Source organism: Muscardinus avellanarius (assembly GCF_963383645.1).
Source record: "Muscardinus avellanarius genome assembly, chromosome: 6".
NCBI lineage: Eukaryota > Metazoa > Chordata > Mammalia > Rodentia > Gliridae > Muscardinus > Muscardinus avellanarius.
The window spans coordinates 40,413,184-40,436,918 of NC_137791.1; positions in this window are offsets into that span (position 1 = coordinate 40,413,184).

Consider the following 23,735-nt stretch of genomic DNA (forward strand, 5'->3'; position numbering starts at 1 on the left):
CTCTCTCTCTCTCTCTCTCTCAAACTCTATATTTTTATTGATTGATGCCAAATATTTCAACTACCACATCACACTAATGACTCCCAAACACACACTTTTATTTTAGACCTCTTTCCTGAATTCTAGATTCATATTTTATGATAATCAGTCACTTGTACTTGAATATGTCTTAGTATCCATATTACCTTCTAATTCAACATAGCCACAATCTCATTTTGAATTCTCTATCTTAAATTGCAGCCATCTGACCATCTAATAATCTTCCTGCCTTCTCACTTGTGCTGCCAGGTAATTACAAGTCTTCCAGGATCTGTCATCAAAAACTCTTATTTCTTGTGAGTGTTGCTTTAAGTAATAACCCTGTAATCTTGTTTTTTTTTTTTACAATCTCACCCCCCTCCTAAACCTTCTCCCTGTGTTTAGTCTCATTTATTCTCTGCATTGTCACAAGAGTAATCTTTTAAACCTATAAATATGATTTTGTCACTTCTCTACTTAACTCATCAATATTTCCAATTTACCTGAAGAACACTAACCAAATTCTTTGCCCACCATATATAGCTGTTTATTGTTTATTTATTTATTTTTTTAGTAGTGGGGATTGAACGCAGGCACATTCTCCTTCTGAGCTATACCCCAGCCCTTTTTATTTTGAAACAGGTTCTCACTAAGTTACCATGTGCTGGCCTTAAACCTTCGATCCTGTAGTCTCAGTTTCTCAAGTACTAGGATTACAGGCATGTGCCATTATGCCCGGCTAAAAGAAGGCTAGAAGATTTATTATCTGATTTCTTCATATCCCGTAATGTCATCTTTTTCTGCATATGCTTTGGCTTCATGCAATTATTTTAAGTTCCCTAAATGCAACAGCAAAGTTTACACTTCTCTGATAGTGTGTGCTTACGTTTTTGTTTTCTTTCCCTTCACCCTGAATAGCCTTCCTGTGCCTGGTCCTCCTGTGAGCTTTTGTTCACTCCACGAAACTCAGTTTAATCTCTAGTTCCTCTTTAAAAGCACTAGGAGCAGCATCCTCACCCATTTGTACTTTCTTTTATTTTTCCTTCATAAGTTATTTTCTGTTCTTTGTTGGATCACATACCACATAAATTTGAAAAGCCAGCGGAGCAGAATAAAGTGGATGCCGCAGTTGTCTGGTCTTTCTATATATAGTCAAAGGATTTAATCAGGTGTATGTCACCAAATGAGAACTACATTTCCCAGCACCCTTATGCGGTATCTGCAGGCGAGGAAGCTCTTTGCCAAGGAATTGTGCACAGGATGCTGTGTGCAACTCTGGAACATGGCCTTTGAAGTAAGGGTATCCTTGCATTACCTCTTTTTCTCTTTTCACTGATGAGAATGTGGGCGTAGTGAGCCATTTTTGACTACGAAGATACGAGCAACACCCCAGGACGACAGACCAGTAAGGCAGAAGAGGTCTGTGGGATACCATACCTGCCCCTATCTGCTTACAGTGAGATTGTTGTGCACTAAAGATAAGCGTCTGTATCATTTAAGCCCCTGTGTTAGAGGATAGTTGTATCCTGTTACAAATATTGGGATACAACAGGTCCAGTAGTCTATCTAATATACCCACCCCACCATAAGAAGGAGTTTGGAACTTTGATTTATTAATCTTTGTATACTTAACACCTAGCACAGAGCTCGAAACATCTTCTTTAGAGAAGAGACAAAATTGTACGTGGATACAAGTTACAACTTCAGAGTGTGAAAAAATATGCAGCATTCCTTTTCTCCTATATAATTAACATAAGCTTCCTCAAGTCTCACTCATTATTGCCAATTTAAAGTAATTAGCACTTTTAGTTAAACTCTAAGTCTCTTTTTGGCAACAACTCAGTTAATTATGGTTGTGTAGTTAGTTAATTACATTGATTATGATTCCGGAATCCTGGACGTCCTGGGAGGTGGTGATGGTGGGTGCCTTACATTCTTTCCTGGCATAGGAGTTGCCCAGTGGGACCTCTCATATTATCTTTGGTCCCCATGGAAGGGTCACTCATTTCTCTTTCACTCTGCTGCTGAATTTACCTCTCATCAGAGGTTCCAGTTCTGATCCCTACTGCAAAGTCTTTTTTGGAATTTTTGTTTCTGAGATTTGTCTGCCCTGCTTTACAGTTGTGAGGGACTCTGGCTGCTGCTCCCTGTATCACTCTGGGGTGAGGAAGCTGTCAGGCCCATCTTTCTAAGCACCCCCTCAGCCACTACTACTGCAGGTGCATGCACTGTAGATAGAGGGCTTCTCTATCCAGCTGCTGTGCTAGATTCTTGATAGCCAGTCTTTCTGTTATGGGTTCTATGGGATCAATCCCAGCACAAAGGGGCCATTGAGAAGAATTTGGAAAATATCACAGGTTTTCATCAGTACACCCAGGGATGCCTCTGGCCGCCAATCATTATTTCTAACCATTACAGAGCCCGAGGAGATGGCCAAATAACTACTGGTATTTAGAATCTAGTAATCATCTTCAATTCTTCCTCTGCCATTCACTGGATGACTATAATTTTCTCTTTTTTCTTTCTTTATATTTTCATTGGTGCACCATAACTAGACATCATAGTGAGATTCAAAGTGGTACAAATGCACATGTACACAGCACTTGGTGTGTTTCCCTCTACATCCTATCCCTGCTCCTCGCAGTCTCTGTACACGTTGGTGAGAGTGGCATGATACCGTCATATGCAGACACAGCACCACTGAACTGTCAGGTGGGGGCACTGCTTTTCCTTCATGATGTGACCCAGGTGTCCTTGGTCAAGGCTTATGGCACAGACTCCAGGATATCATTCCTCCAGACTGTGGCCCTTTACATGTGCAGCTAAATATTTTATAGTTCAAGATACCTTTTTCTCCCTTAAAATCACCCCTCTTATTTTCCAGGCAACTGTCTCTTGAAAAAAATAAATGAGCCCAGAACCTCAGTGTTTTTTTACATTCTGATCTTCTTTTTCCTGAGACAAAGAATGTCACTGCCAAGAAATGTTGCTGAGGAAACTTGTTATTATCTCAAAATCCCCACTCTATTACAGGATTGTAACAGACTCATTCATAAAAGAGTCCTGTTTTTGAACATAAAATAACTTGATATTGTATTTATGCATGAAAGACATATGTCAACATTTTTGACATAAGTAGTGCTTAACAAGCAACTCCTTCCTTCCTTCCTTCCTTCCTTCCTTCCTTCCTTCCTTCCTTCCTTCCTTCCTTCCTTCCTTCCCTCTTTCTTTTCTTTCTTTCTTTCTTTCTTTCCTTTCTTTCTTCTTTTTTTCTTTCTTCTTTTTTTGTAAATTGACAGTGTGCTAGTAAGGAGCTGAGATAATGTGGAACACCATCAGGAGGTTTTTGCAAAGCGTTTAGAGAGTGTGTACTCTTACCATTACAAAGTGGCTTGGCACCCAACAGCCAGGGCACACTGCCAGCCTTCCAGGAATTTGGTGGCTTTGGTGCTGCTCAAGGTGGCTTGGCTCACACTGCCCTTATTTGCAAAAGGGAGATCTTATAATTCAACAGAGGAGGGCTGAGGTTGTCACGCAGTGCGTTGAAGGTGGTCTCTGTTGTATGAATATCTGAATTATAGTGAGTCATATAAAATCCCAATAAAGGGACAAAGGAGTTGCTTGCCTCACTTTTGTGCATAGTTTTCTGTGTTATCTTAGACATGCTACTCCACTTTTTGGAGTCTCTGTTTTTCTTTTAAGTGAAAGATGCTAATACTAACCATAGAATATTTTGTCAAGGACAAGATAAAATAATAGATATGAGCAAAAGTTGTCAACTCTGACTTGTTCTACAAATGTAAGAGATCCAAGATTAGAAAGCTGTGTGAGAATTACATTGAGTGACACACGAAGTGACCTTCATGACCTTCAAAGTCATTCCCAGGTTTTTTTTTTTTTTTGTGGCACTGGGGATGGAACCCAGGGGCCTTCTACCTCCAAGCTACACCTTCAGACCTGTTTTTTATTTTATTTCAAAACAGTGTCTCACTGAGTTGCTGAGAGACTCACTAAGCTGCTAAGGCTGGCTTCAAACCTGCGACCCTCCTGTCTCAGCCTCCCAAGTCCTGGGATTACAAGTGTGCACCACTATGCCCGGCTTATTCCCAATTTTAATGGTTTTTTGTTCATTCACTCAATTAATATTTATTTAGCATCTACTATTCTTCCAGGAACATAGGATGCAGTGTTAAAAAGAAAATGGATATATAGATCTATTTCTATGAGTCTTCTTTTTTTTATAATCTTTGTACATATTTATTTCTGAAAAAATGGCCATGGATTTCTGAAATTTTATACAAATCTACAATTTTTTAAAAAATATACTTTTATTGTTGCACTGCAATTATACATGATAGTGAGGTTCAAAGTAAATACAAATATACATAAACACAGATTTGGTGTGATTCTCTCCAAATCCCCCCGCACTGCCCCCTCTCCCTGTGTATGCTAGTGAAATTGGTAGTGATGCCTTCATATCGGAACAGAGCATTGTTTGATCTGTTTCCTTCATCAATTGTCCTTTTATCTTTACCTCTCTACTTCAGTCTCCTCCCACTGTTCTGCTCTCTCTCCTCATTTATCTGAAGTCCCTTTTGTTTCCTATTTTCTCTCTAGTTTTCACAGATGAGAGAAAACACATGACCCTTGTCTTTCTGAGACTGACTGAAATCATTTAGCATACTATTGTCTAGTTCTATACATTTCCCTAAAAATGACATAATTTTGCTCTTCTTTATGGCTGAGTAGAATTCCATTGTGTGTAAATGCCACATTTCCTTTATTTATTAATCTGTTGAAGGACACCTAGGTTGGTTCCATCTGTTGGCTATTGTGATTTGTGCTGCTATAAACATGGATATCTATGTATCGCTATAGTGTTCTGACTTTAATTCTTTTGGAAAGATTCTATAGAGTGGTATAGCCGTGTCATGTGGTGGTTTCATTCCTGGTCTTTTGAGAAAATTCCACTCTGACTTCCATAGTAATTGTACTAATTTACACTCGTAACAAAAGTGTCTGAATTCCCATTTCCCCACATCCTCCATAGCATTTATTATTGTTGGACCTTTTTTTTTTTTTGATAGCACTGGGGTTCCTGGAAACCCTTCTACCTCCAGGCTACACTCTTAGACCTATTTTTTTATATTTTTTAATTTGGAAACAGGGTCTCAAGCCAGCAAGGCTGGCTTCAAACCTGTGCGATCCTCCTGTCTCCGCCTCCCAAGCGTGAGGATTACAAGTGTGCGCCACCACACCTGGCTTATTGTTTGACCTTTAGATGATTTCCAATCTAACTGAAATTAGATGGAATCTCAGTGTAGTTTTGATTTGCATTTCCCTGATTGCTAATGATGTTGAATTTTTAAAATATATTTATTGGCGTTTTTTGGAGGTCTTTTGGTGATGCTGGGGATTGAACTCAGTGGCAGTCTATCTCCATGCTACACCCCGGCCTTATTTTTTATTTCATTAGCAAACAGGGTCTTGCTACGTTTTTGAGGCTGGCTTAGAACCTGTGATTTTCCTGTCTCAGCCTCTCAAGTACTGGGATTATATAAGTGTGTCAACACACCCATTTGGCCATTTGTATTTCTTCTTTTGAAAACTGTCTATTCAGTTCAATTGCCCATTTGGGTTATATAATAGATATAAGTCCTCAATGAGAGAAGTAGCTTGGTGAGGTTTTCTTCCCACTCTGTAGGCTCTCTCTTTTTATTTAGGCTTTTGATGGTTTCCTTTGTTGTACAGAAGCTTTTAAATTTTATGTATCCCATTTATTGATCCTCAGGAATTTTGAAAATTTTGGAAAAATTACATTAATGTGAAGTCAACAAATTTAACCAGATATTCCTCTAAAAGTAAATCCTAATGGCTATCCTGGAAGCCCTTCTACCTCCGGGCTACACTCCCAGACCTATTTTGTATACTTTTTTTAAATTTGGAAACAGGGTCTCTTAAGCCAGTACTGCTAGCTTCGAACCTGTGCGACCCTCCTGTCTCCACCTCCCAAGCACAGGGATTACAAGCGTGCACCACCATGCCTGGCTCTAATGGCTTTAATATTTTATATAATTTTCTCTACAACTTTTTTCCTAAATTTTAGATTAAAAAGTTAGAAAACTCTCAAAATTGGAGAGAAGAGGGAAATTCTCTAATGTGTATCACGTACATTTACAAACATATCAAAGTCAATCACTAAGCCAAATATGAGAAGGAGGGAGGGGGAGGAAATTGGGTGGGAATTGGTGAAGGGCTAATTGAGTGATGTGTGCATGTATGCTTCCACTGTCTTGTACTTCATTAAAATGTATGACTATAATGCACAAATAAAAAATTTAAGCCATTAGAATTTACTTATTTACTGGTTATATTTGTTGACCTCACAGTTTTAAATTTGTTGGCCTCATAGTATCCTGAAAATAAAACATTTTATTGGAATTTTCAAAACAAGTAGTGAATGTTTTTAACCAGAATCTTCTTAATTCAAGTATTCAAGTTATTTCCAAAGGAATTTAGAACACATAGGTATTGTGTTTTTCTTATTTTTATTTTCTTATTTCTTATTTTTTCTTATTTTTATTAGCGTCTTAGCACTGTTTTTAAAAAGTAAATAATCAGCTATTGAAAATAATTTTTATGAAACTTAGAGTGACGTTCAGATCATGAGAGACCAATGCATTTGACTGACTGATATTGAGAAATAGAAACAGCTATCAGTTATGGTAAAAGTAACTGCTTTTTCTGGAGGAGGATATCAACATCAAATACAATGCTTCCCCGTACTGTTTCTAGTCTAATTTTTAGTACATTTCTTCTTAAATATGCATTTTGTAAAGTACATTTCAGAACAAAAACAAGGGTCTGGGTTCAGGAAAAATAGTTTTACACTTATTTCAAAGTTTGTCCTGTATTATTTTCTTCTATGGTATCTTCAGAAAGGGCCTATAAATGCATAGCTTTCCAAATTAATTACCTCGTAACTTTGAATTTGGGTGCTTAATAGTGATTGTTTCTCCTAAGAGGCTGAGTATTTGAAAATTCTACAGACTAGTAGATGGAAAAATGTCAAAGATATAAAGATACATTCTGAATCTTATTACATAAAAAGCCACATAAAATATGTGGTATTTTCTTTGTAAAAGAACAATTTCTAAAATGTCTTTTCTTCCTTTGCTAAGAAACACACCAGAAAAGAATGAAATGCTGGAAAGACTGGTGTTTTTTGAAGATAAGAAAGATCGGTTGTTTGAATCAAATTATGTATTATCTTTAATGGCTATATTTAGGTAACTAAAATTATCTTTTAAACTCTTAAACAGGTGTACAGTCATGTGCATACAAATATTGTAATTGAGTGTCATTCTTGTTTTTAATAAACTCTCTTTTAATTACAACCCTTTATAATCTTATAGAACCGACAATCTTGATAAGGGCATTTCACTTAAATGTGGGCAATTGATCTGCAATTCAGAAAGGCCATAGGTAAGACAATTTGAAAGGCAAGGAGTACTACAGAAACCTTAAGGTGCCTGAGGACAAGAATTTGATAAATTCTGGGTAGACATTGAGAGCTATTCTGAGCTTTGGATAAGGAGATCAGGAAACAGATGCTTCTCACTTGTAGGGTGTTTTAAATACCTGGAATTCAACTAGTTGTAAACATTTAGAAAAAAGCCAATGGGGCCTGGTATGGTGGCACACACCTGTAATCCCAGCATTGGGTCTTTGGTTGTCAACTTGATTGGTTTGAAAGATACTTAGACAATTGATAAAGCACACTTGGGGGAGTGTCTGTGAGGGTGTGTCCAGAGATGACTGGCATGTGGGCCAGTGAGATGAGGCTGGGAGACCTGCCCTGAGTGGGGGTGAAGCTACCGTTCTTAGGCTGGGGGGCTGGACGAACACAAGGCGGGCGTGAGAAGCTGCGTGTGCAGGTGGGCTGGCTCTTGCCTGAGCCAGTGTGTGCTTGGTGCCACCGTCCCCCACAGACTGCAGACTCCAGATCTTCAGCCTTTGGAATATGGACTGCTCCAGCGACTTCCCTGGGGTCTTTCAGGCCTTCAGCCTCACACTGGGGCCGCACCACAGGTCCCTCTTGTTCCAAGGCTCCAGCTTCTTGAACTGAGCAGCTGCTGGTTTCAGGCTCTCCAGCCTGCAGAAGGATATTGTAAGACTATCCACACTCTGACATGTAAGCCACCGCAATAAATCCCCTTTTATAATTATATATGCCTTCTGTTGGTTCAGTTCCTCAGGAAACCCTGACCAATACTGCAGCATATACTTTGTTTTTCTTAAAGTGATAAGCTTTGTTCATTTTTAAATAAAATATTTGTCAAATCTCAATCTGAATAGCCAGTGTTTGTAAGCTATTTCTTTTAAAATTCAATTATTTCATTATATATTTAAATTTTAAATAGTATACATTTTCTATTACAGATTTTAAGCAACTATAAAGTCAAGTCAATTTTAGAAATTAGTTAAAACCACAAATAAGTAGATCACCATGACATAATGAAAGATAGTCTTTTATTGAAAAGAGCTAAGTTCTGTGTGACTTTGGGGTGTGTAGCTTTGGGCAGAGTTTGGCATTCCTGTACTTCTATGTGTCAAGTATCAGTCATTTTTTTCCTTAAAAAGTGAAAATTATTTTCCATGGAAAATATAGGAAGTTCAGCTCACAGCCCAGTCACACAGGTGCATTTTCTTAAGTCATCATGAAAGTCAATTCTCTGTTTTTCAGATTTAGAGATTTTCTCCCTCATAGTTTTGTAGATGTTAATAGATTATTCATCTATTTCAGAACTAAGGATTCAAGAAGGTATAGCGGTTACTTCTTTTACCAAAAAATTGAAAAAATGCATAAATGAAGGTGCATCAACATCCTCCAGTACCAGGATAGTTGTTCCCTCCTGGCTGGAGATTGGAGCAACTGCCATTAACATGGGCTTCCTGGTGATGAAGAGGATCCCAGCATCCAGGGATGCACAGACAGGTGCACCTCCTCACCAACAGGGGCCAGGTGAGCATGCGCGTCACATGAGCCGGACAGTAGATGATCACTGGGATGTTTTGACCCCAGAGATCATTCATAATCTTTCCTTTCAAGTTTTTCAGACTGTCTCTCTACACCATCACTTGTTCTTCATACTCCTTGAATGCTTTTGCAGTATTCTAATATTTGTTTGCAAAATGTTATAATTCACATGTGCAAAGGAATTTTACTTGCTCCTTAAATATTCTTCCTGGATCAAACAATGCAAATTATTTTTGTACTAGAGATTGAACCCAGGGGCATTTTACCTCCAAGCCAGATCGCCAGCTCTAGTTTTTTTTTTTTTTTAATTTTGAAAAATGGTCTCTCTAATTTACTGAGACTGGCCTTGAACCTGTGACTCTCCTGTCTCAGTCTCCCAAGTACTAGGATTACAAGTATGCGCCAACTCACCTGGCATTCATTAGTTTTATATATGTAAGTTATATTTTAAAAATCTTTAGAAAGGATAGACCTCTCTAAATTACCACTTCAACCAAATAGTAAAGCAGAGGTCACCTAAATATAGCTTAAAGTGTGAAATAATTTGAGATGTGAATATAAGTTCACATCAAGTGTGTAATCAGAGACTAATTTTTTGTGATGTTTCCAAAAGCCTAAAACAGAGGTTGCCAAGCATTTTGTCTGTAAAGGGCCAGATAATAAATGTTTTAGGTTATGATGCCAAATGGGTTCTACTTTGACTATTGTATTATAGTGTGAAAACAGCCATAAACAATATGCAAATAAAGGAACAAAAAAGGAAGTGGCTGTGCTTTGTTAAAATTGTACTTAGGAAAGCAGGCTGCAAGGGTGGGTTTTGCTGATTCCTGTTCTAAGATCATGCTTTACTTTTCAGTATCTGCCAACCTCTATCCCTTTTTTTGTGTGAATCCTTTTGGATGATACATTTATGTCTTCTAGTTATTCATCCTCTGCTCCTTTATTTACATTTAAACATTTGATTCTTAATCTCTTGCTACTGACACTTTTTTTCTTAATGACTTTTTTTTTTTTTTTTTGGTGGTACTGGGGTTCCTGGAAGCCCTTCTACCTCCGGGCTACACTCCCAGACCTATTTTATTTTCTTATTTGGGAACAGGGTCTCTTAAGCCAGCGCGGCTGGCTTCGAACCTGCACGATTCTTCTGTCTCTGCCTCCCAAGCGCGGGGATTACAAGCGTGCGCCACCATGCCCGACGACATTATTATTTCTAATTTCATTATTGTTTGCTGGTCAACTCCAGCCATTTCTTTTGCATATTTTCTGCCTCGATATCCCAGCTGTTTTAGTAGGTGATATTATTAGGGTCAGAAGCAAGATATGGATAGGCTACTTAATGCTGCATGCTGACAGAACCAAAAGAGAGTATTCGTCAAGTTAGCAAATGTATTTCAGAACTGGAAGCAGCTGCTCTTATTGTTCATGAGTTGTTACTGGTTTCTCTCCTGCTGGGTGAATTAGCAGGAAATTGATCTTACCTAGGATCCATAACTACTGGGGCTCAGGTGATATTCAGGTTACTCTGAGAGCATTCCTGAAGATACTCAGAAAATATGAACAGGGATTTGAATTGGCAAGAAGAAATCCTCCTTAGAGGGTGGGGAAGCTGCCTATTCTGTTATTATTATTATTTTATTATTTTGTGGTATTGTGGATTTAATCCAAGGGCATTCTACCTCTGTGCTACCCCCAGCCTAATTTTATTATTATTATTTTTATTTTGAAACAGGATCTAAGTTGCCAAGGATGGCCTCAAACCTTTGATCCTCCTGCCTCAACCTCCGGAGCACTGGGATTGTAGGTAAGAACCAATAGATTCTTTAGAGGTAGAGAGTAGGATGTGGGAAAGGTGACAATATATGGCCTTACAAAAATGTTAACACATCTCATTGATTTTGTGGTACTGGGGGTGGAACCCAGGGGCTTTTCTACCTCCGGGCTATATCCCCAGACCTATTTTCTATTTTATTCAGAAACAGGGTCTCACTAAGTAACTGAGGCTGGGTTCGAACCTGTGCGATCCTCCTGTCTCAGCCTCCAAAGTGCGGGGATTACAAGTGTGCGCCACCACGCCTGGCTGGCAACACATCTCATTTCAACTCACAATGAAATGCTTTTCATAAATGAATAAACTACCTTAATTCCTAGGTAAAAAAATTTTTTTTTGTAGTGCTGGGGAATGAATCCAGGGACATTCTACTTCCGAGCTACACCCCTAGTCTGATTTTTTAGTCTTTATTTTGAAACAGGCTCTCACTAAATTGTGGAGGCCCTCACTAAGTAACTGAGGTTGGCCATGAACCCAAATCCTCCTGTCTCAGCCTCCCAAGTACTGGGATTGCAAGTGTGTACCACCACACTTGACTCCTAGGTAAGATTTGACTACTGATTTAACATAACTTAAAAGATAAAATACACAGTGGATGTGATGATTTCCTCAAAAGATAAAACTAATCAAAGCTAAACTACAATGTGATTTTTGGTAACTCCATTTCCCTTTTTCATACATAAAATAATGCAGTTTATCCTGCATTTAAGTGCAGGATAGCTTATTTCAAATTTAGATGAAAACAACTTAATTTCTTTGCTGTTTCCCATTCCCAGTGGAATAGTTTTCCCTACTCACGGCCCATCTTTAATGTGCATGATGCATGGCATGGTATAAGGAGCTGTCGAGAACAATTAGATCACATTAAAAATATTGAGCAGAAAGCATCCATCATATGGTTTGCAAAGTTTGTGGCTTCATCCAAAGTAAGTGTAAAACTAAAACAGAAGTCTTTGGACTTTTACTGTTGATTCTCTACCACATGACTATTCAGATTTCTAAAGCCCGTTGTTTGATTGGAATTCTATCTTCTCTGCATATTGAATTAATTTTCTTGGCATTTTGCTGATTGTTCCACTACCTTTTCATTTGAAATAGAAACCCAGAAAATGTCATTTGCTTTCCTTTTAGAATAAATTTGGCCATTTTTTTTCTACTTGGCGATCAACCACGCTGCTGCTATTTTCCATAGAGTCCTCTGGTCTCCTGAGACTATCCTAGAGATGTTTGCAGACACATATTATGGTTTTTGTGTATTCATGCATTGGAATTCAAGCATATATGAAGAGCAAACTATGAAACAGTTCTTTTCTGTTAGACTATCAGTTTTAGGTTTTTTTTTTTTTAAAGTTCATGGACTTGTTTTCCTTTCTTCATTGACAGTTGTTGAAAATGCTTACCATTGTGTTGGGATGGGGTGGGGAAGATAAAATATAAATAAAATAGAATCTTTGTCTTCTGAGAATCATAGAATTTTAGATCTTGAATGCATGACCTGGATAATTTCTTTTAATTTTAAAAAATGATAAGTTTTCATTTTCCTCTCTTACTTCAGTAGTTTTTTTTCCTACCCACTACTGCTCATTTCTAATATATAGATGCTTATTGTAGCTTAAAAAAACATCCAGCTAGAAACCTACTTCAAAATTTTCATCTGACTGGTGAAAATTCATAGCTTGAATGCTTTTTCTTTTTTTTTTTTTAAATAGCGGTATAATGTCACGTGATGTCAATTGGCTGAATCTAGGAACACACATTCTAAGAGAGGAATTCACAATTTCTCAAAAATACTTTTAGCTAGATTTACAGATGGGATTTTGCATTAAATGAATTAGTAGGCTCGGAGAATTAGATTGAGGCAGCTTTGAACTTCATTGTTTCTTTCCAAAGGAATTGGTGTATTGGTAGCCCTTTGGTGCCTGTTAAATGTTGGAAGTAGTAATTGGGCACCTGAAGGCTATTACCAAAATACCCACATAGAATGTTTTATTTGCATGTGATAAAAGTAATTTAAGTCTCTCTCTCTCACTCTGAAAGCACATCGATTGAAATAGTTTTATTTGCAATTCAGGCTAATTAGAAACTCTAATTAATAGCTCCTAATTACTCAATATTTGCCACGTGCTAAGTGTTATATGCACATTCTTTTAATCATTACCAGCGGGAGGCACTGGCGCTGTTACCCATTTTTTAAACAGACTTGAACACTGTGGCTGAGAGAGGTTAAGTAGCTCACCAGGGCTAAGTAGCTTGCTCAATGTCATCTGCCTAATAAATGTCAGAGCTGGTATCCAATGCCAGATCTGTCTGAGGACAAAGCTTACACATTTTCTACTATTTGTCCAACCATTAATTCATTCTTATTTTATTTCAGAGAGAATTCAAGGCAGTTTAATAAAAAGAATTCTGGCTAGGCGTGGTGGCGCACACATGTAATCCACGCGCTTGGGAGGCTGAGACAGGAGGATTGCACAGGTTTGTTGCCAGCCTCAGCTACTTACTGAGTGAGGCGTTCAGTAACTTAGTGAGATCCTGTTTCCAAATAAAATATAAAAAATAGGTCTGGGAGTGTAGCCTGGAGGTAGAAAGCCCCTCTGGGTTCCACCCCTAGTACCACACACACACACACACACACACACACACACACACACAAATAAAATAAAAAGAATTCAAGAAACATGTTGTTAGTGGAGGAGAATGGCAAATGACACCAGGGTTCCTGGAAACCTCCTAATTGGTCGGTCTAGAGTATTTTAGAGGAGTCTCTGCTCTCTTAGCACTCCATGTTAACAGAGCTTGCTAACAAGTTCATTTTGGTCTCGGTTCTTGCCAGGTGGATAGGAAAGAATGTTAATTTCCCTTGTTCCTTGTGGCAGTTTCTTTTGTCTCTTAATGACATTCAGGCTGATAATCTTTATGGTCTGCTTTATTTTTGTATTCTTTACAATCTTGCTCTTGAGTATACTCAAAACATGGAAATATGCAGACAGCTGATTTGAACTAGGAAGGACCAAGATAAAGGACCAGCTGAATAAAGATAGGATTCCTTTAAAGTGTATGACGTTATGAAAAGTTCACCCACCTCCATGACCATGCAGGAATGACAGGTGGTTCCTTGATCAAGCATGAAGCTAGGAGAACATGAAGGTTTAATCCAGCCATGTGACTGACTTGCCTTGCAGTCTCTCTTAGTATTGTCAACAGTAGACTCTTAACTGTGAAGGATAATGATGGATCTAATCTGTTTTGGTGCCTCAGTTTCCTTATCTGTGAACTAGAAATTGTATTAGGAGTAACTCAACTCAAAAGAATGTTGCATGCTGTTTAGAAATACAAAGTGTTTAAGAATATAAAGTGGTAAAATATATTTGAGTCTCTAAACTTAACAAGCTTAAATTACGAACTCCTGCATAGTCTCCTGAATAAGCTATACATATTTATATATGGATGTGGGCAGAGATTTTGGCAATAATGACCTTAAAAAATCATGATTCAAAATGGACTTGATCTTTCTGATATGTCCCATTAGGTGAAATTCGGTCTTGATTATATTGGTCAGGTTAGCTAAATACTGGTTCTAAAAAAGAAAGGAATATTCTCTAGGAACTTGGTCAGAAAAGGAAGTACTGCCTACAAGGCAAGGATATAAGTTTACTAAGTATATACTCTGATAGTCTGGCACTGAGCTCCTGTTTCTGTGTGGCCATTGTTAGCATGGTTAGTATTCTTTATGAAGAGGAGGATGAGGACCCTTTCAGAATGAAGAAATACCTTAATTATTAATGCCAGTATTTTTATAGTTTTTCTGCTTTAAAATGCAAACTTTCTTTTGTTTAATGTATATAACACATACACACACAGAGTCAGAAAATACCTTCGATGTTTAACTATAGAGGTAGTTGGAGAGAATGGAAACTGAAATATAGCCAGGCCTGGTTGCATACAGCTGTAAGCCCCAAGTTAGGAGGGTCACAGGTTCGAGGCCAGCTTCAGAAACTTTGGGACACCCTTAGCAACTGGGACAGACCCTGCTTCAAATAAAAAAAAAAATAGTGTGTAGCTTGGAGGTAGATTATTCCAGGTTTCAATTCCCAGTGCCCCCAAAATAAAATGATGGCCTATTTGCAGTCACTTTTTGTACAGGCAAATGATTTCTTGCAGGAGTCAATTATTAATTTTGGCACTAGAAACGTGCATGCTGACTTCCTCCAGAGCCAGCTGAGGAAAGCCTCATAATGTTGCTCTCGGTGAAGCAATAGACTTCCTCTGCCTGGCTCCTGTGGTTTCTCCTTTCTTCTCCAACTTGATTTCCAAGGTTGGCCTGTGGCTGGTAGCCTTCTTGTGACCCCTGGTTGGTGACATTGTTCTCTTTACTTTTTTAATCCTCTTCAGGCCTAATGGGTCATCACCATGTTTCTTACGGCTGAAGGAGGCCCAGAGCAGGGGTTCCCGGTAGCCTTTTAAAGATGGTAGAGCCCCAGTTTACAACAAGCAGCTCCAGGCTCCTCCTGATGCTTTTTGCTGCCTTTTCTGGCTGAGTTGGGCTTGTCTTTTATTTCTACCTTATTTGTTTGCCTGTTTTCTGAAGAGATGCTTAATAACAATCCCATTTTGGCACAGCACTTCAGGCAAATGCAGCAGGAGGGGCTACTGGATCAGAGTGCTCCGTTCTGTGCTCAGGCTTCATGGAACCTCTGAGTTCTCCACGGGGTTAAGTGGGAGAGTGTGGGCAGATGGAGGGCGACATTATGATGAGCTGAGGTCTTCTGGGATGTCCTGATGCTTTTGTGTGGATTTTCCTCCTGGAAAGAGTTGCCCACATCTCTCATCTTACTGTAAGACTTTAGTATTCTTGGTAGAATCGAGTCTGCCCATATTCCAGACAAATGCATGGAGCCTGCCTGTGATACATTCTCCTCGTCTCTACTCATCCTATTTTGAGTTATGAGCAGAGAAAACAACGTCCCTCATGGCTTTATGATCTGGGCTGCTTTGTTGTTCCCCAATATTCTATTCATAGGAGATGATGTTATTTTTTCGACTCTTTTTTGTTTTCTAACTGGAAGAAAAGAGCATATTTCCCTGGTGACATAAGATGAGAAAGATGAAGGCATGATGAGGGGAAAAGAGACCAAATGAAAAAAAAGTTGAAATTCTCACGCAAGCGAAGTTTTCAATACTTGCAATAGTGTGGATTTGAGATGGCTTTGCATTGCATTTAAACAGGGAGGTTCTTGATGAGGCCAGGATATGGTAACCAGTTACGGAGCTCTTGCCACCACTGGGCACTGGAGCCTGTAATTAGGAAAGCAATCAGGACTCTAGGATTAGACCTTCCACTTTAGAAAAGAAGGGGCCCGGTTTTGTTTACCCTGAGCTCAGCTCACAGATGATCATTTTGCTGTGGTTTTTAGAGAAGACCACCTTGGGAGAAAGGCATGTAAATCTCATTTCACTGCTAGTTAAACACATCAGTGAAAGTTGCAGGGCAAACCCTCTCCACAGCGAAGCCCTGCAGTAATTACCAACTGTCTCCTGAAAGGAGATGGTGACACACGCTGAGTATGAGTCCTGGCTTGCTCTTCAGAGTCAAAGTACATTCATTTGAAAAACTGGTTCTCTTGTTATTGTGTCAGAAAGAGGGATTTCTAATAGAGGGATTTGACAGAAGAGACAAAAGGCCTGGTTAAGTAATCAAATGCTCATGCAGGTGTTCCAGTCTTCCCTGAAGCTCTTGTACATACCAGATGAGCTGGGCTCAGGCCTAATGTACGTTCTCCTTGGGTTCATCAGATCTCTGCATGTAAACATTTCTCATTGATGATATATTTTGTGTATAAATTTTACCACATAGAATATAGCCATTTGTGTAAGTGAAAGGATGTTTCTTTCCCATTTCATCCAATAGGCAGTGAACATTCATGATGATGTGCCGTTTCCATGGCAGCTTATTTGTAAGATCTCTGAGTTTGTCATTGGCAACTGCACCGTTTGGCTTAACTGCTGGACTGTGGAACAAGGAGTCATCCTTTTAATCTCTGCCCTGTTCTTAATTCTTAACAGTAGGTTCCCTGTGATGTTACTGGGCTCCGTGTGCCTTGCTCTAATCCAGGATACAGACACAGTTTTAATCAGTATTTTCTGTTGCAAGAAAAAGAAAACTATTTGAACTAGCTCGAGTAATAAAAAGGCTTCAAGACAAGGTAAGGACTTTTCAGAGAGGGTAGGGGAGAGAAAGGGAAAGAAAGAGAGAGAGAGAGAAAGAGAGAGAGAGAGAGAGAGAGAGAGAGAGAGAGAGAGAGAGAGAGAGACATCCCAGCTCAAAGGAAGTCCAGGGCTGCCACTGGCTCTTGTTCCCCACTACTATGAGGGTGAGGGTCTCTTCTCTACTTCCTGCACAGGATAGACACATAGTTGGATTGCTTTTTCCTGACAACTGGCTTTCTGTGTGGATTCACCACCATGCACAGGAACATGTTGTCTTTCAACCCAGTGCTTACTGCCAACTATTTATTTTAGGGAAAGAGAAAAATAAATCAGGAATGAGGAAGAAAGGGGCAGAGAAGAGAAAAGAAAAAGGGAATCTGATGGGTTGCTGGTCAAAAAATGAATTGTCTTCCCTGATTATGTTAGGTGAAACTAGATGGTTAGAGTAGGTTAGGTCAGTCATTAATAAGCTCACAAATCTGAGAGGAAGTTTAACTTCTTTCCCATATGGCTTTTCAGTTGTGGATCATCAGAGAGGCTCTGTGCCATAGTCACTAAAAGACCCAGACTGACAGAGTGTCTGCCATCTTTTTTTTTTTTTTGGTAGTGGAGATTGAACCCAGGGATATTCTACCTCTGAGTTACACCCCCAGCCCTATTTTTATTCTTTATTTTGAAACAGGGTCTCACTAAGTTGTGAAGGCACCATCTTGAACACTGCTGCTCGCCATGCTGGATGGAAAAGGGGGCATCAAATGGTCTTACTTTGTAATTAAGTGCTTGGCCCAGATGACAAATGCCCCTTCCTTCCCTCCACTGAGGGACCAGAAGTAATTTCAGGCTTTCCTCCTCCTAACCATTTGCCTGATGAAATATTTGCTGAATATTACTCACACCTCAGCTCACAGATTTATCTCTCTCCAGTAACTTCTTGGCATTAATTATCCACAAAATGTATTTAATAATCTCTCTTTTCCACTACTGTTCTTTATCTGTGGAATGGATATGGTAGGCACATTGATATACACAGTCATTTCTGATTTTAAGCTACTATGGAGACAATGATAACAATGACAGTTATTATGAATCTATTTTATTCCATATATCTCTAATTATTCTTAGAACCAGTTAAGATTGGCAGTATTAGCTTAATATTGACTAACTGAGGGTGGTAACATTGACTTCAATCCCATGTATGTAATATATTGACACTACAGGGTAGTTGGAAAAGTAAATGTCTCTGAAACTTTTCAAACAATTTCTTTCTATAAGTATCTTTTCTTAGCCAGGCGTGGTGGTGCATGTTTGTAATCCCAGCATTTGGGAGGCGGAGACAGGGGGAGTGCGGTTCGTGGCCAGCCTCAGCTACTTAGTGAGGCCCTCTGCAACTCAGAGATACCCTGTTTCAAAACAAAGAATAAAAAATAGGGCTGGGGGTGTTGCTCGGAGGTAGAATGCCCCTGGGTTCCATCACCACTACCGCAAAAAAATGAGAAAAATATATGTATGTACGTGTGTGTACGTGTGTGTGTGTGTGTGTGTGTGTGTGTGTGTATGTATAATATTTTCTTAAAAATTTTAAGAATATATTTAAAACCCTAGGGAGGCTTCAGATCACTCTGATGCTCTATGAAGCAGAGTAAAGATGGATATCTTTTGTTTTGAAAGCTTTTGAACAATTTCTCTTTCTTAAACTTAGCTGCAAAAGCTATCTGAGACAATAAAAGAATATGCACATTTTAAAATACATTCTTGGAACAGGTTGTGGTGATGCATGCCTGTAATGCCAGTATGTGGGAGGCTGAGACAAGAGGATCACAGATTGGAGGTCAGCTTCAGTAGTTTAGTGAGGCCTTCAGCAAGTTAGTGAGATCTTGTTTCAAAATTTAATAAGCAATAGGTAAATGTGGTTCGCAGGGGTGTAGCTCAGAAGTAGAAAACTCCTGGTGTTAATCCCCAGAAAATAAAATAAAATTAAATAAAGATTTGAAATAATACTGTCAAACTTATAACAAGAGTATCTGGCCTTCTGTATCCAACCTTTTTCCAGTTCTCATCCTGCAAATTCTAATTTTTTTAGGCCACTGGGGATAAATGCAGTTTGATGATAGTTTGGTGATCTCCTTATAAGTCCTATTTGGGTAGGCCTATACCTTCTTTTCTTTATTTTTTGTTTTTTTTGAGATACATTACTTGTTCTTTTTTTTTTTTTTTTTAACCTCATATTGTACCACAGGAGGCTGATTCCTACAGGATCCATCACCTGGATTCCCTGCAGCTGACGGCTATCCTATAGTTGGGCTTGGCCAATAGAAGATCCATGGGGGATGAGAGGAGAGACGACAGGTCAGAGTATTTCTTTTCTCTCCTATCTGTCTCCTGTGGCCGCAATGCCCATCATGTGGTCCTCGCTTCTCTGTGTCAGGTCTCCCTGAGCTCCTGGAACAGTTTCCTACCTTCTACCTTCAGTGCCTGGGGTGATAACAGCTCCCCATTATCAAAGTCTCTGGGTTCTTCCCCTTTCTCCTTCCTTCCTTCCTTCCTTCTTTCTTCAATTCTTGCTAAAGTCTCTTCATTTGGTTGATTTGGAGTGAATCTATTTCCTACCAGGATTCTGAAGCATACAGAAGAAAGTTTAGCATTGTGGAAAATAGGCCCATAGTCTCAGAAGTCAAAATAAAACTTTGTCACTAATTGAGAAACTCTACTGCAGGAAGAAAAGATGGAAATAATCAACGGCCAGATGCTGGAAACCACCACATCTTAGTCCCTTAATGTATCAAAACAAAAGCTGTCTTAAACACACAGACTATGAGTCACTCCAAACGTTGCCTTGATGAGGGGAAGGCAGAATATATGATTACAAATCAGGATTTTCTTAACTTGCAAAGGGAAATGGCCACAATGTTTGCCATTAAGCTAATGTCTATCATTTAGTTGAGAATATTTTTTTCTCTGCTGACCTATCATATTATAGAAAGACTGATACACTGATCTCAGTTCTCACACGTTTTTCCTCAGCTTTGGTGGAACAGGAAAAGTCCTGCCTGACTCTTGTTCCAAAAGCAAAGCTCTTTTTCTATGCAGGTTCAGGAAACGCATCTTCTGTCTTAAGTTCTGTCTGGTTCTGAGAATGTCCCCATTACTTTGGATATTTGTATAGGTGAAAAGCAAAGCTGGGCAGTGTGGCACATGCCTGCAATCTCAGTACTAGGGACGCTGAAACAGGAGCATCTCAAGTTCAAGGTCAGTTTCAGCAACTTAGTGAGACTGATTCAAAATAAAAAATAACAAAAGGGCTGAGAGTGTAGCTCAGAGGTAGAGTACACCTAAGTTCAATCTCCAGTGCCAAAAAATAAAATAAAATAATAAATCTAGTCTGTCATTCTTAGGGTGGGGGAAGTGGGGGAGGAGAAACAAGAGCAGCCACCTGTAAAATGGCTCTAGTTGGGCAGCACCAGTCCTATGATGTTCCTTGTGAATTCTGAGAAAAATGCAGTGTGTGAGGGCGCTGATGTACCCTATTGCCCCCAAAGGACCCGATGGTAATAACTTCAACAGGTGTTCAGAAGCTTTTGCCATAAGGAAAAATCATTAGATACTGTGGGGCAAAATTTTAGATGTTAAATACACATCATCTTGTCTCTTTGATAGATGTGAGCATGTGCTCTTGGAGAAATTGATGTGTTTTCAAATGACTAAATTAATTGTAAAGTTGTGGTACAACCTGGCATGTTTACTTTACTCAAATACACAAGTTCCTATCATTTTCAAAAGAAAAATATGAATATTTATGTGTAACAATGGCCTCCATCAGATATAAAATTAAGTAAATACATATAAACTCAAAAAATGTATTTAAGTTGTTAATTTAGTAAGAGAAAGTAGGTGGGCATTAAAGATTCCCTATCACTTACATATCCATCTATCACAGGACCAGGCTGTGTTTATATTTCTTTGGTTTGCCTGTGTACCTAACACACAGAAGGTACTCATAAATATTTATTAGGGGTGTGTGTGTGTGTGTGTGTGTGTGTGTGTGTGTTCTGGAGACTGAACCCATAGGTGTTCTATTTCTGAGCTATACCCACAGCCCCATTTTGTATTTTATTTTTATTCTATTTTTTGATCCTAGGGCATTTTATATCTTTTATATCTGTACTACACCCTCACCCCTTTTTATTTTTTTATTTGAAACAGGGTCTTGCTAAGAGTCTTGCTTGGTTGTTGAGTCTGGCCTTGAACCTGTAAGCCTCCTGTCTTAACCTCCCAAGTACTGGGATTACAGACATACACAACCACACCCAGCTCAATTATAAGCATTTTTAAGATATTCTCTATCATTCCTTTTTAAAAGTAACTTCTATTCAAGGAGCTACTAAAATACCTTAGCTCCTGAAGGAAGGGTAACTTGTAAAAATTGGCTTGAGGGCATCTTATTTCAATTGCTTTCTTGCTCATTACTTCAAAGATCTGCATAAAGATGTCAAGTTTACTTATTTATTGTCAAGTCACTTTAGATTGGAGATGTTTGGCGAAGTAATCAGTGAGTTTAATAGTTCAGTAGTTATGGGGTGCTTCTGATTAATAGATATTTTATGGTTTAGGCCAGTGTGCAGATTTTGTAAAACTTTCTACTGTCTATATTTAGTGTCTCTTATTTGTTCGAAAAGTACATTTATTGGGAACTTAGCATATGCCAGGCATGCTTTGGCTACTTGTTTGTGTTAATATGAAGGCAGATCATCTCTTCATGAGGCTTAAATTTTTGTGTGTGTAACGTGAGGAGGGTGTATATTGCTAGGTGGCAACTCTGTCTTATAGGGTAGGTTGACTTTTAGGAAGAAACCATGTCCTTTTTTTTTTTTTTTTTTTTTTTTTTGGTGGTGCTATAATTCCTGGAAGCCCTTCTCCCTCCGGGCTACACTCCCAGACCTATTTTATATATTTTTAAATTTGGAAACGGGGTCTCTTAAGCGTGGCTGGCTTCGAACCTGCGCGATCCTCCTGTCTCCGCCTCCCAAGCATGGGAGTTATAAGCATGCACCACCACGCCCAGCTAGAAGCCATGTCTTGACTGTGAGTAGATAGGAATGAGAGTTAACCAGGCAAAAAGGAGATAGTCGGAGCAGAGACTGTGTTCCAGGCAGAGAAAATTACAAATACAAAGTCTAAGACCTGAGTGTGTCTGAAATACAGTGAACCAAAAGAAAGGATATTTTTTATATTAGTAAAATTCCCACTCTTATTTGACAAAAATATAGATGGGTGTGGTGGTCCACGTCTGTAATGCCAATGCTTGAAAGGCTCAAACAGGAGAATTGCATGTTGGAGCCCAGCCTCAGTAACTTAGAGTCTCAGCAACTTAGCAAGACATATTTCAAATAAAAATATTTTTAAAAGCCAGGCGTGGTGGCGCACGCTTGTAATCCCAGCATTTGGGAGGCTGAGACCGGATGATGTGGTTCACGGCCAGCCTCAGCTACTTAGAGAGACCCTGTTTCCAAATAAAATATAAAATACGGCTGGGAATACAGCCCGGAGGTAGAAAGCCCCTGGGTTCTATCCCCAGTACCACCACAAAGAAAAAATAATAAAATAAAGAATATATATTAATATATTAAAATATTTTTTAAAAAGCTGAGCATATAGATCATAGGTAGAATGCCCCTAGGTTCAATCCCCAGTACAAAATAAATAAATAAATAAAAGACAGAAAAAAAATATTAGCAATAATATTTACAAGCCGGGTGTGGTGGCGCACGCTTGTAATCCCAGCATTTGGGAGGCTGAGACCTGAGGTTCGTGGTTCGTGGACAGCCTCAGCGACTTAATGAGGCCCTTCACAACTCTGAGACTCTGTTTCAAAAAAAAAAAAAACTAAAAAACTAAAAAAAATAGGGCTAGGGTGTTAGGGTGTATCTTGGAGGTAGAATGCCCTTGGGTTCCATTCTCAGTACTGCAAAAAAAAAAAAAAAAAATATATATATATATATATATATATATATATATATATATATATAATATTTACAATGATAAGCGTGACTTTTAGAGCTTATGGCAACATTTACTCACGTGTCAGGCACTGTGCTAAGTGTTTAATATGTATTATTTTATTTAATTCTCACAGTAGACCCATGAGGCAGGCACTACTATCTTTATCTCAGACACAGGGAGATTCAGGGTTGGAGATACGAGGAAACAGGTCAGACCCTCATTAATTGTGGATCCTGGGCCCAGGCAATTTTCTCTCACCCTAAAGCTTGTTATCTTAATCACTATGCTTATAATTTTTTTAGGTTTGATAATTAATAAAGCAACTTCACTGCATAATTAATAGTTCATGCTTGAAGAATATAAAATTTAAAAATGAAGCCAGTTGTGGTGGCTCACGCGGTAATCCCAGTACTTGGGAGGCTGCGACAGGAGGATTGCAGGTTTGTGGCCAGCCTCAGCAATTTAGTGAAATCCTCTGCAACTTAATGAGATTTTGCTTCAGAATAAAACGTAAAATAAAGGGCTAGTTGTATAGCTCAGAGGCAGAATTCCCTTGGGTTCAGTCCCCCTCTCCCCCCAACACACAAAGAGAGAAAGCATGAACTATTTTTAAATGTGCTTTCCTTTCTAGCTGATAGTTTTATC